Below are 12,352 nucleotides of genomic sequence, written 5' to 3' on the forward strand. Positions count from 1 at the left end.
TAAAGAAAACCTGTGTGAGTTGTGGGTTACCAATAAGAAAAACAATAATTGCATTATGGAAGTCCCAGAAGGAGAAGAGAAAGAGAAACAGGCAGAAAATTTATTTAAAGAAATCATAGCCGAAAATCCCAAATCTGGGAAGAGATATGGACATCTAGGTACAGGAAACTCAAAAATACCTGGACAGATTCAACCCAATTCCAATGTGTGTGGATTTTCCCCAAAGAGCCAACCAATTCTCCAACACCAGCTGGGTGTTCTATAATTCAACTCAGTTCTGACACTGTCCACCTGGAGATAGTTTGAGATTCCATAGGATAAGAGCTCAGTCCCACAGACTGCTCCCAACTTCAGATGCCAATCTCAAGTGCAGGTTGTTACCTGTGCTCCTGACCAATTGGCTATAATTCAAAGGTTCCCTTGACCCCTCCTTGAACTCAACTAATTTGCTAGAGTGGCTCACAGATCTCAGAGAAACATTTTACTTACTAGATTACCAGATTATTATAACAGGATATAACTCAGGAACAGCCAGATGGAAGAGATGCATACAGCAAGGCACGAGGAAAGGATGTGGGGCTTCCATGCCCTTTCTAGTGCACCCCTCGACCAAACCCCCAGGTGCTCACCAATATGGAAGGTCTCTGAACACCTTTGTAGGGGAGCATAATTTGCCACCTCAAGATGTGTCTCCTTGGCATGAAGATTATTTGAGGCTGGTTACTTTTTTTTTTTTTTGCTGAGAAAGATTAGCCCTGAGCTAACATATGTGCCAATCTTCCTCTACTTTACAAGTGGTGTAGGTTCACATCCAGGATCTGAACCCATGAACCTGGGCCACCAAAGTGTAGCGTGCTAAACTTAACCACCAGGCCATGAGGCTGGGGGCTGGTTACTTTTAAGAAACTGCAGACATGAGAGAAGCTCTGAAAACCAAATAGAAGTTACCCTCTGTAAGAGGCATTTACATTTGTAAGGGAAATCTCCATTTGTAAAGGTGTCTCCCTCTCTGTACCGGGAAGAGAGGAATAACCTTATCTCTAGAAACTCTTATCAAAAGAAGACAAGGACTTAAATCTGCATAATCACCTGACTCTTGTTTACTGTGCTTTTCTGGTGATCTCCCATAACTGACTCCCCCACCCCCAACATCCTGCTTTGTCTTTAGCTGAAAATGGTATTTAATGGTGGCAGCTTTGGCCATTCTGTGAGTTACTCAGCTTTCCTGGGTTTCTCCCAGATACACATGTTATTAAACTTTGATTTTTCCCCTGTTTTTCTCCTGTTATTCTGTCTCATGTTAATTTAATTCTTAGACCAGCCAGAAGGACCCAGAGGGTAGAGGAATTATCTTCTTCCCCTACACCTTCCTCATGGGTTTTCATGAAAGTTTTATCACACAGGCATGATTGATTAAATCATTGGCCATTGGTGATTGAATTTAATCTCTAGCCCCTCCCTCATCCCAGGAGATTAGGGGATGGAACTTAAATTTCAACCCTCTAACCACATGGTGGTTCTTCTGGCAACCAGCCTCTATCTTTATGTGCAGTCCAAAGATCACCTCACTAACATAACAAAAGACACTGTTATGGCTCTCACCACTAAGGAGATTCCAAGAACTTTAGGAGCTCTATTCCAGAAATAGGATGAAGACCAAATATATATATTTCTGATTATAAATCACAATGTCACATTTATAAACAGAGTACTGGGTGAAACCTTGATTGGAATTCCGTCAGGTTGCTTCCAGTTCTCAAACTCTGGCACAGTGGTTCTCAATCAGATGATTTTGCCCCTGGGGATATTTAACAATATCTGAAGGGATACTGCTCAACTCTTCTAATCCACAGGACGATATCCAGTACAAATATTTATATAGGACCAAATGTCAACAGTGAGAAGGTGAGAAAACCTATTCTAGACCATCACTTCTCCAAATTATGTGCATACAAACCAAGAAAGTTTATAATTCAAATGCAAATTCATCATGTTTCCAGTGGGCCCAGAAACTCTGTATTTCTTACAAGCTCCCAGGTGGTGTTGATGCCGTGGGTCCTGGTCTGTGGACCACAATTTGAATAATGTAGGGGGAGAAGACACTTCCTCTACCCTCTGGGTCCTTCTGGCTGGGCAACAAATTAAATTCACATGAGACAGAATAAAAGGAGAAAATTAAATAAGTTTTATAACATGTATACGTGGGATAGACCCAGAAACTGAGCAACTCGCCAAAATGGTGGAGGATTTTACCATGGGAAAACTATCTATATATCAAATTGAACAAAAGTTTAATAAAGTGAATTACTTAAATTTTATAAAGAAGTTTAATCAAAGAAATGGACACTCATGGAAAAAATAGGAAGAGCAAGTTTTACTTTCACCATCTGATCAAAGAAAATCAATTTCTGGCTCCAAAGCTTTTAACCCTGCAATCAAGGGCACTTCTTCAGACAAGGACAATTATTTCTTTTATAGCTTCCATCCCAAAGAATGATTTCAGAGCCCTCCTTATATCTTCATTTCTCAGACCATAGATGAAGGGGTTTGCCATGGAGTGACGACAGTGTACATCACTGAGGCTGTGGCACTTGATTGTGAGCTGTGGGTAGCAGCAGACCTGAGGTACACTCCTAGGCTCATACAATGAAACAAGGAGACAACTGAGAGGTGAGACGCACAGGTGGAAAATGCTTTCTACTTCCCCTGAGCTGATGAGAGTCCACATGTGAAGGAAACTGAGTATGAGGAAAGGCTGCCAGCAAGGGCCCACCAGCCAGCAGCGCAGCTGCAACACACATCACCATATTATTGAGAAAGGCGTCAGAACAGGCAATTTGGAACATCTGATTGTGTTCAAAGAAAAATTGGGGAATTTCTAAGTCTCTGCCGAAGAACAATTGTAACACCATTAAGCTTTGTAACAAAGAATAAAAGGTACTCATGAAACAGGACACCGAACAGCTGTGTACAGAGCTGGAGTTGATAATCACCATGTAGTTCAGGGGGTGGCAGATGGCCACAAAGTAGTCGTAGGCCTTTACAGTCAGGAGAAAGTCATCTAATCCAGCAAAGAAAATGTAAAAATACATCTGGGTGATTCAGCCTTCATAGGTTATGCCTTTTCTCTGGGTCTGCATGTTCAGCAGCATCTTTGGTATGGTGGTGGAGGTAAAACAGATGTCCAAAAAGGACAGGTTGGAGAGGAAGAAGTACGTGGGTATGTGGATGTGGGAGTCAAAGATGGAAGCCAGGGTGATGAGCAGGTTTCCAAACCCAGTGATCAGGTACACAGTGAGGAAAAGTACAATATGAGGGACTATAATTCTGGTTCCTCTGAAAGTCCCAGAAGAAAGAATTCTGAAAAACCTATATCATTCCCTGGTTCCATGTGCAGGAGGTGACTACCAGAAATAGAAAAAAATAAATGACTAATTTTCATACAAGCAAGTGTTAGTAACCTACCACAAATGACATGTGTAGAAATATATTTTAGAATCAAGAAATTAATTTCAGTATTTTATGTATGGTCTGGTTTTCATTAGGGCATCACTAGTGCTATTTCTCATTAGGAATTCCTTTCCCACTGGCAACTTGTTCCTCAAGCATAATTTATACTACTGTTTTACTAAATATCTTGCGTGTATTTGAAGAATATATTTTGAATATAGACCATTTTCCAAGAACTTTCCAGAGAAAAAAATGCTGAAAGACTGAAGTCCCTAATCTAATGATGGAGAAAGAATATAATCAAGTAAAAATAATAATATAACGTGTGATGGTGACAGATACTATGATGAAAGGAAAACATATAGAAAGGAGAGAGTGGTTAGGGGATGTTATCTTTTATTGGTAATTCAGGCAAGAGCTGCAAATAAGGTACATTTTAACAGACACCTTAAAGAAGAGTGAGTGGGGACACAAGTTCATCTGTGGAAGTATGTCCTGGCAAAAGGAATAGCCAGTGCAAAGTCTTTGAGAGAAACGATTGTTTTAGAGAATCAAATTTCAAAATGAGCCAGCGTGTTGAGGAAAATGAGCAAGTGGAAGAGTGATGAGATGCTTTCAGAAGATGATGAGGAACAAGGTGGCCTCCCTGTTGGTGTTAAAACTTCAAGACACAGGGAGTCCCTTGTCTGCACTATGTAAATCTTGCACTTTATTAATCTTGTTGGAAAAGTGTTCCACAAAGTGAAAAAAATCCCATCTTTAGTACCTTCTCTTGATTATGTTCCCTGTGTAATGAGTCACCTTGGAATACATGAGTCCAGGTACCCCAGCTCTGAGGACTCCTCTCAGTTCACAAGGCTCATACACACAAGTAGAGCATGGTCTCCTCGTCTGTGCTATTTCTATGTCCTTCTCACTCTCTTCCTCAGTATTTAGGCTATGAGTGGATACAACTCAAGTTGTTCACATGAAATATACATCCCCTAAGGAATTTAGAAATTGTACCCAGATATTCCTATTAAAAGCCTCTTGTGGACAAATAGACCTGGGGCCCCATAATGAAATGTCCAATTTCTGCCCTGTATTTAAAGGAACAATCTGTTGAAGAAACTAGAGGGAGAGAGAAGAATGAGATAAACGTGAATAAGAAAAAGATCTAAAAGTTCAGTTGGTCCCTAAGAGTCTTTGAGGGGGAAAAAACCAAACTTCATTGGTTTCTGACAGCTTTCCAACCCCAATTACATTCCTTTGATGCCCAGCAAAAACAAAAAAGGAGAAAAAATAAATGTGTTCAAATGACACAAGTAATGATAAATTTATGGTGTGAAATACCTTACAGATTGAATATCTCAAGTGAAAATGGACCAAAGAAAATAAACCAATAATACACAAAAGGAGATACTGTACAAAATACAACAAAAGTTGGGGAATTTTTATCAAGTAGTGGAAGACATTTTCCCTGTGCCTATTGTATGTTTATTGACCAGTTGGATTTTTATATGGTTGAATAGAAAATGAGGCAAGCCCTTTTCTCTCTTCTCTTATGTGGCAGGTTTTCTTTTTGTCTTGTACGTGGTTTGATCTGTTTCTTGACAAGTCCAATGTGCACACTCTAGTCCTGGTTACAATCATCATCCAACCTACAAAGTCCTCCCCAGAATATGCTCTATAAAATCCTGCACTCACCATGACAATTCCATCCTTTTACACTGAATAACCTCTTCGTATGATTTATCCCTGGGCACATTATATCATACACAGATTTATTTTGTTGTACTCTGACTTCAGCAATATAATGTAAGACCGAAACAAGAAGGGCTTCACCAGTTTTATTCACCTTTGTATTTTCAAAAATGTATGTGAATATACGTGCACCTATGTAGGAATAAATTTAAGTAAATATGAAGCTATGAAATAAAAAGAATGACTGAGAGAATGAAACTAGGTTAAATAGAGTGGTTCCAAAGCAACGTATTAAACAAAATGAAATGGAGTGTTAAAAACTAACAGAAACATGATATGAAACAGCAATAATCTAATAATATCAACATGGATTAATAATTAAATTGTCCAAGACATAGACATAAAAGAATATAATACATAATGTTCCTAGAAATTATGGCACATAGCAGAGGCTCAGTTATTATTTGCTGAATGGATTAGGAATTAGGTCTCAGTATATGAGTACCTTTCATGTATAGTAAGGTTGTATTTCAATATATTAGTAAATACTGGATTGTTGAATAAATTTGGCAAAATGGATATTGACCAGGAAGAAAATTAAGTTGATCTCCCCTCAGTCATATTACAAAAAATCAGAGGGATTACCCACTCACCATAAGAGTAAGCAGCACTTTTTGGGTGAACTTCTAGAAAACTACATGTTAAAATCTATGGGTGGGCTAAATCATCTTAATAAGGCAAGAAACTCAGAAGTATGAAGATAGAAATATTTAACTAAAATAATGTAAAATATTTTTATGACCAAAACATCCCCCAATGTCAGCCGAGAAATAAAAATTTTTAAAAATCATTTGGCAGGCTGATAACTGTAGAATAACATGTATATAATATATCAGCATATAAAATTAATAGGCAAGTCAAAATGGTGATCAAATATATGAATCTTAAAGTCATGTCAGCATTCTGGTGGAATGAGTTGTTCCCTTTGTCTCTCCCCTCTAAGTTACAACTAAATGTACATTCATTAACCAGCAGAAGATTCCCTGCACAGCACAACAGGAAATCTGAGAGATCCACACAGCCAAGCATGTGAAGGTGAGTGGACTGAGTCCCTGGGAGGCAATGGAACTAGATGAGTGCATCCCTCCACTCCCAGGCAGCAGTGATCCAGGCCACAGATCCTTACACAGTGGCTAGCACAACTGTAAGAGGAGGTGGGGAAGATCCAAGCCTACCTAAACATTTTCAGAGTGGTAGCCTGGCCCATGGGAGTGCCCAACATACCCCATTGGCCCTGCCCATGGGAACACTGCCCCCAAAGTAGTGGCAGCTCAGCCACCACAAAGGCACCCACCTGCCAAGTGCAGTGTAGGCAAGAAGGTGCCTCTCCTGCTCAGAAGGTAGCCCACTTGCAGAGCACAGCAGCCCAAAGAAACCACTGAATGGTGGCTCAGGCCCCGCATAGGATCCCCTCCTGCCTACTGCAGGAGTTCAGCCAGTACCCAGCCAATCACATTGGCCTTACCCACCACTCACCTACCAAGCACAGAGGCCCCACCTACAATGCCTGACCAGCCTGCCCAGTGCAGACACCCTGCCCATGTGAGCACAAACTGAAGAGTGGCTGTGGCCGGCACATACAAATGCAGAGCATCTCTATCCTCACAATGTCCAGCAGAAAGGGCAGGATCAGAAAACACAGCCCTTGCTCCCCCCAAGTGGTGGCAGGTAGAATCTGTGACCTGAAACTACCACAAATGCACCACAAAAGGATAAATTCATCAAACACCATGAAGAACCACAGTAACACTTCAGAGCAGAAGGCAAATAACGAGTCTCCAGAAGCCAGTCCTGAAGTCACAGAAATTTACAGTCTAAATGACAGAGAATTCAAAACAGCTGTGATAAAGAAACCAAATGAGTTACAAGAAAGCTCAGAAAGACAGTTCAATGAGCTCAGGAATGAAATTAATGAGCAGAAGGAATGCATCACTGCAGTGATTAAAGCTATAAAAAACAACCAAACAAATTCTGGATATGAAGAACACAATTAATGAGATAAAAAATTATCTAGAAACCATAAAAAATAGAGCAGATGTTATGGAGGACAGAATTGGTGAATTAGAGGACAGAAATATAGACATGCTTCAGGGAAAGGAGAGAGAACTAAGATTTTTTTTAAATGAAGAAATTCTTTGAGAAATATCTGACTTAATAAGGAAAAGCAACCCAAGAATTATTAGTATTCTAGAGGGAGAATAGAGGGAGAAAGGAGGAGAGAGCTTGTTCAAAGAAATAATAGCTGAGAACTTCCACAACCTGGGAAAGAACTGGACTTACAAGTGCATGAAGCCAATAGAAGTCTTAATTACATCACTGTAAATAGACCTCCTCCAAAGTATATAATATTAAAACTAGCAAAAGTCAATGAGAAATAAAATGTACTAAGGGCAGCCATGCAGAAGAAAATAAACTAGAAAGGAACCCCCATCAGGCTTTCAGCGCTTTTCTCAGCAGAAACTTTACTGGCTAGGAGAGAGTGGAATGATGTATTCAAAATACTAAAAGACAAAAACTATCAGCCAAGAATACTCTATCCAGTGAAACCATCCTTCAGATATGATAGAGAAATAAAATCTTGCCCAGGTGAACAAAAGCTGAAGGAGTTCATCACCACTAAATCTGTCTTACAAGAAATGAGAAAGGGAGCTCTCCCACCTAAACAAAAAGGCAAAGGTTTACAAAGCACTGAACAAGGAAATAAACAGACATTAAATTGCAGCTGTCCATCAGAACAGGTTACCAAAGAATTGTAACACAAAAGATAAAGGGAAGGAAAGCATCAAAAATAATTATAAACACTTCAATTGAGTCACAAACTCACAACACAAAAAGGAATAATTTGTGAGAATAACTCAAAAAGGGAAGAGGAAAAGGGTAGAAACTACTTAGGCTAATGGAGATCAGAGGCTATCAGAAAATGGACTATCTCATCTATGAGTTCTTTATACAAGCCTCATGGTAACCACTAAACAAAAACTCAAAACAGAGCCACAATTCATAAGCAAAGAGAAAACTAAGAAAACCATCACAGAAAACCCCCAAACTGAAATAGCAATCAGAAATACAAGAGGAAAGAAACAACAGAAATATATCACAACCAGAAAAAAAGAGATAAAATGGTAATATTAAGGCCTCATATATCAATAATCACTCTAAATGGATTGAATTCTCCACTCAAAAGATGAAGAATGAACAAAGGATTTAAAAACAAGACCCAACAATATGCTGCCTCCAGGAAATACATCTCAGCTCTAAAGACAAACATGAGTTAGGAGTGAAAGGATGGAAGATGATACTCCAAGCAAATGGCAAGTAAAAGAAAGCAGGTGTTGCCATACTTATATCAGGCAAAGCCGATTTAAGATAAAAAAATACAATGAAAAAAGAGGGGCAGTGTACAAATGATAAAAGAGACATTCCCCCAAGAGAATATAACACTTATGAATATATATGCACCTAACACAGGAGCACCAAAGTATATACAGCAACTACTAACAGACCATAGGGAGAAACTGACAACAACACAGTAATAGTAGGGGACCTCAACACCCACTTACACCAATGGGGAAATTATCCAGACAGAAAGTCAACAAGGAAACAGTGGCCTTAAATGAAACACTAGACTAGATGGACTTAATAGATACATATATATTCCATCCAAAAACAGCAGAATACACATTCTTCTCAATTCTTCACATAGAACATTCTCAAAGATAGGCCATATGTTGGGAAACAAGGCAAACTTCAATGAATTTAATAAGACTGAAATCATATCAAGCATCATTACCAAACAGAATACTATGAAACTAGAAATCAGCTACAAGCAAAAAGCTGGGAAAGGCACAAATGTGTGGAGATTAAACAAGACAATATTGAACAAGCATTTGATCAAGGAAAAAATCAAAGGAGAAATCAAAAAATACCTGGACATAAGTGATAATGAAAATGCAACATACCAACTCTCACAGAATGCAAAACTGGTACCAAGAGGGAAATTTATAACAATACAGGCCCACCTCACCAAACAAGAAAAGTCTCAAATAAACAACCTTAAACAGCATTTAAAAGAACTAGAAAAAGAAGAACAAATGAAGTCAAAAGTTGACAGAATGAAGGAAATAATAAAAGAGCAGAAGAACAAAGCCCAAAACCAGTAGAAGGAAGGAAATCATAAAAATCAGAGCAGAAATAAATGAAATAGAGACTAAAATAACAACAGAAAAAATCAATTAAACCAAGACCAAGTTATTTGAAAAGATAAACAAAATTAACAAACCTATAGTTAGACTCACCAAGAAAGAAAAGAGAAAAGACTCAAATAAATAAAATCAGAAATGAAAGAGGAGAAATTAAAACATACACCTCACAAATACAAAAGAATATAAGAGAATACTATGAAAAGCTATACACCAACAAATTGGATTATCTAGAAGAAATGGGTAAATTCTCAGAATCATGAAACCTTCCAAGACTGAATCAAGAAGTAATAGAGAATTTTAAAAGACCAGTTACCAGTAAGGAGATCAAAACAGTAATCAAAAACCTCCCAAAAAATAAAAGTCCAGGACCAGACAGCTTCTCTGGTAAATTCTACCAAACATTCAAAGAAGACTTAATGCCCATCCTTGTCAAACTTTTCCAAAAAATTGAAGAAGAAAGGAAGCTTCCTAACTCATTCGCTGGAGCCAACATTATCTTGATACCAAAACCAGACAAGGACAAAAAACACACAAAAGTTACAGGCCAATATGACTGCTGAATATCAATGCAAAACTCCACAACAAAATACTAGCAAATCGAATACAATAATACGTTAAAAAGATGATACACCACGATCACGTGGGATTTATTCCAGGGATGCAGGGAAGGTTCCACAACTGCAAATCAATCAATGTGATGCACCACATTAACAAAATGAAGAATAAAAATCACATGATATTCTCAATAGATGCAGAGAAGGCATTTGACAAGATACAGCATCCATTTATGATAAAAATTCTGAATAAAATGGGTATAGAAGGAAAGTACCTCAACATAAAAAAGGCCATATATGACAAACCCACAGCTAATATCATTCTCAGTGGAGAAAAACTGAAAGCTATCCCTCTAAGTACAGGAACCACACAAGGATGCCCACTTTCACCACTCTTATTTAACATAGTATTGGAAGTCTTAGCCAGAGCAATCAGACAAGAAATAAAAGGGATCCAAATTGGAAAGGAAGAAGGGAAACTGTCACTATTTGCAGATGACGTGACTTTATATATAGAAAACACTAAAGAACCCAGCAAAAACTTTTAGAAATAATAATGAATGTAGTAAAGTGGCAAGATACAAAATCAACGCATAAAAATCAGTTTCATTTCTATACACTAACAATGAAGTAGCAAAAAGAGAAATTAAGAATACACTTCCATTTACAATTGTAACAACAACAATAAAATATCTAGGAATAAACTTAACCAAATAAATGGAGGACCTGTTCACTGAAAACTATAAGATTGTAGAAAGAAATTGAAGACACAGGAAATGGAAAGATATTCTGTGCTCTTGGATTGGAAGAATTAACATCGTTAAAATGTCCATCTTTCCTAAAGCAACCTATAGATTCAATGCAATCCCTATCAAAGTTCCAACAACGTTTTCACAGAAAGAGAGCAAAGAAACCTAAAATTTACATGGAACCACAAAGACCCCGAATAGCCAAAGGAATCCTGAGAAAAAAGAACAAAGCTGGAAGTATCACACTCTCTGATTTCAAAATATACTACAAAGCTATGATAACCAGAACAGCATGGTACTGGCACAAAAACAGACACACTGATCAATGGAACAGAATTGAGAGCCAAGAAATAAACCCACACATTTATGGATAGCTAATTTTTGACATGGGAGCCAAGAATATGCAATGGAAAAAGGAAAGTGTCTTCAACAAATAATGTTTGGAAAACTGGACAGCCACATGCAAAAGAATGAAACTAGACCATTATCTTACACCATACACAAAAATTAACTCAAAATGGATTAAAGACTTGAATTTAAGACCTGAAAACATCAATCTTCTGGAAGAAAACACAGGCAGTATGCTCTTTGACATCGGTCTTAGCAGTATATTTTCAAGTACCATGACTGACAAGGGAAACAGTAGAAAAAATAAACAAATAGGACAACATCAAACTAAAAAGCTTCTGTACGGCAAAGGAAACCATCAACAAAATGAAAAGGCATCCTAACAATTGGGAGAAGATATCTGAAAATCATATGTTTGGTAAGGTGTTAATATCCAAAATACATGAAGAACTCATACATCTCAACAACAAGAAAATCTAACCACCCAATTAAAAAAAGGGCAAAAGATCTGAACAGACATTTCTCCAAAAAAGATAAACAGATGGCCAACGGGCATATGAAAAGATGCTCAACATCATTAACTATCTGGGAAATGCAAGTCAAAACTACAATGACATATCACCTCACTCCCATCAAAATGGCTATAATTAACAAGACAGGAAACGAGTGTTTGAGAGGATGTGGACAGAAGAGAACTCTCATACGATGCTGGTGGGAGTGCAAACTGGTGCAGCCACTATGGAAAACAGTATGGAGACTCCTCAAAATATTAAGAATAGATCTACCATACGATCCAGCTATTCCACTGCTGGGTATTTATCCAAAGAAGACAAATGCATAAAGATAGATGCACCCCTATGTTCATTGCAGCATTATACACAATAGCCAAGACGTGGAAGTAACCCAAGCGTCCATTGACTGATGAAAGGATAAAGAATACGTGATATATATATATATAATAGAATACTACTCAGTCACAAAAAAAGACAAAATCATCTGATTTGCAACAACATGGGTGGACTTTGAGGGTATGCTGTTAAGCGAAATGAGCCAAACAGAGAAAGATAACCCCGCATGATCTCACTCATATGTGGAAGATAAACAAGTGCATGGCTAAAGAGAATCGATTAGTGGTTACCAGAGGGGAAGGGGGTTGGAGATAGGTGAACGGGATAAAGGAACAGATACGTATGGTGACAGATGAAAATTAGGCTATTGCTGGTGAGCACAGCGCAGTCTATATAGAAACAAATAAACAATAATGTACACCTGAAATTACACAATGCTGTAAATCATTATGACCTCA

General features: G+C 38.0%; 1 pseudogene; it reads right to left on the bottom strand.

Annotated features, from left to right (window-relative positions):
* Window positions 1–2,449: 2,449 nt before the first annotated feature.
* Window positions 2,450–12,352, bottom strand: part of LOC124244576 (olfactory receptor 7A17-like) — a 21,504-nt pseudogene continuing 11,601 nt past the window's right edge.

This window comes from Equus quagga, chromosome 9 (assembly GCF_021613505.1).
Source record: "Equus quagga isolate Etosha38 chromosome 9, UCLA_HA_Equagga_1.0, whole genome shotgun sequence".
In the NCBI taxonomy this organism is placed as follows: Eukaryota; Metazoa; Chordata; class Mammalia; order Perissodactyla; family Equidae; genus Equus; species Equus quagga.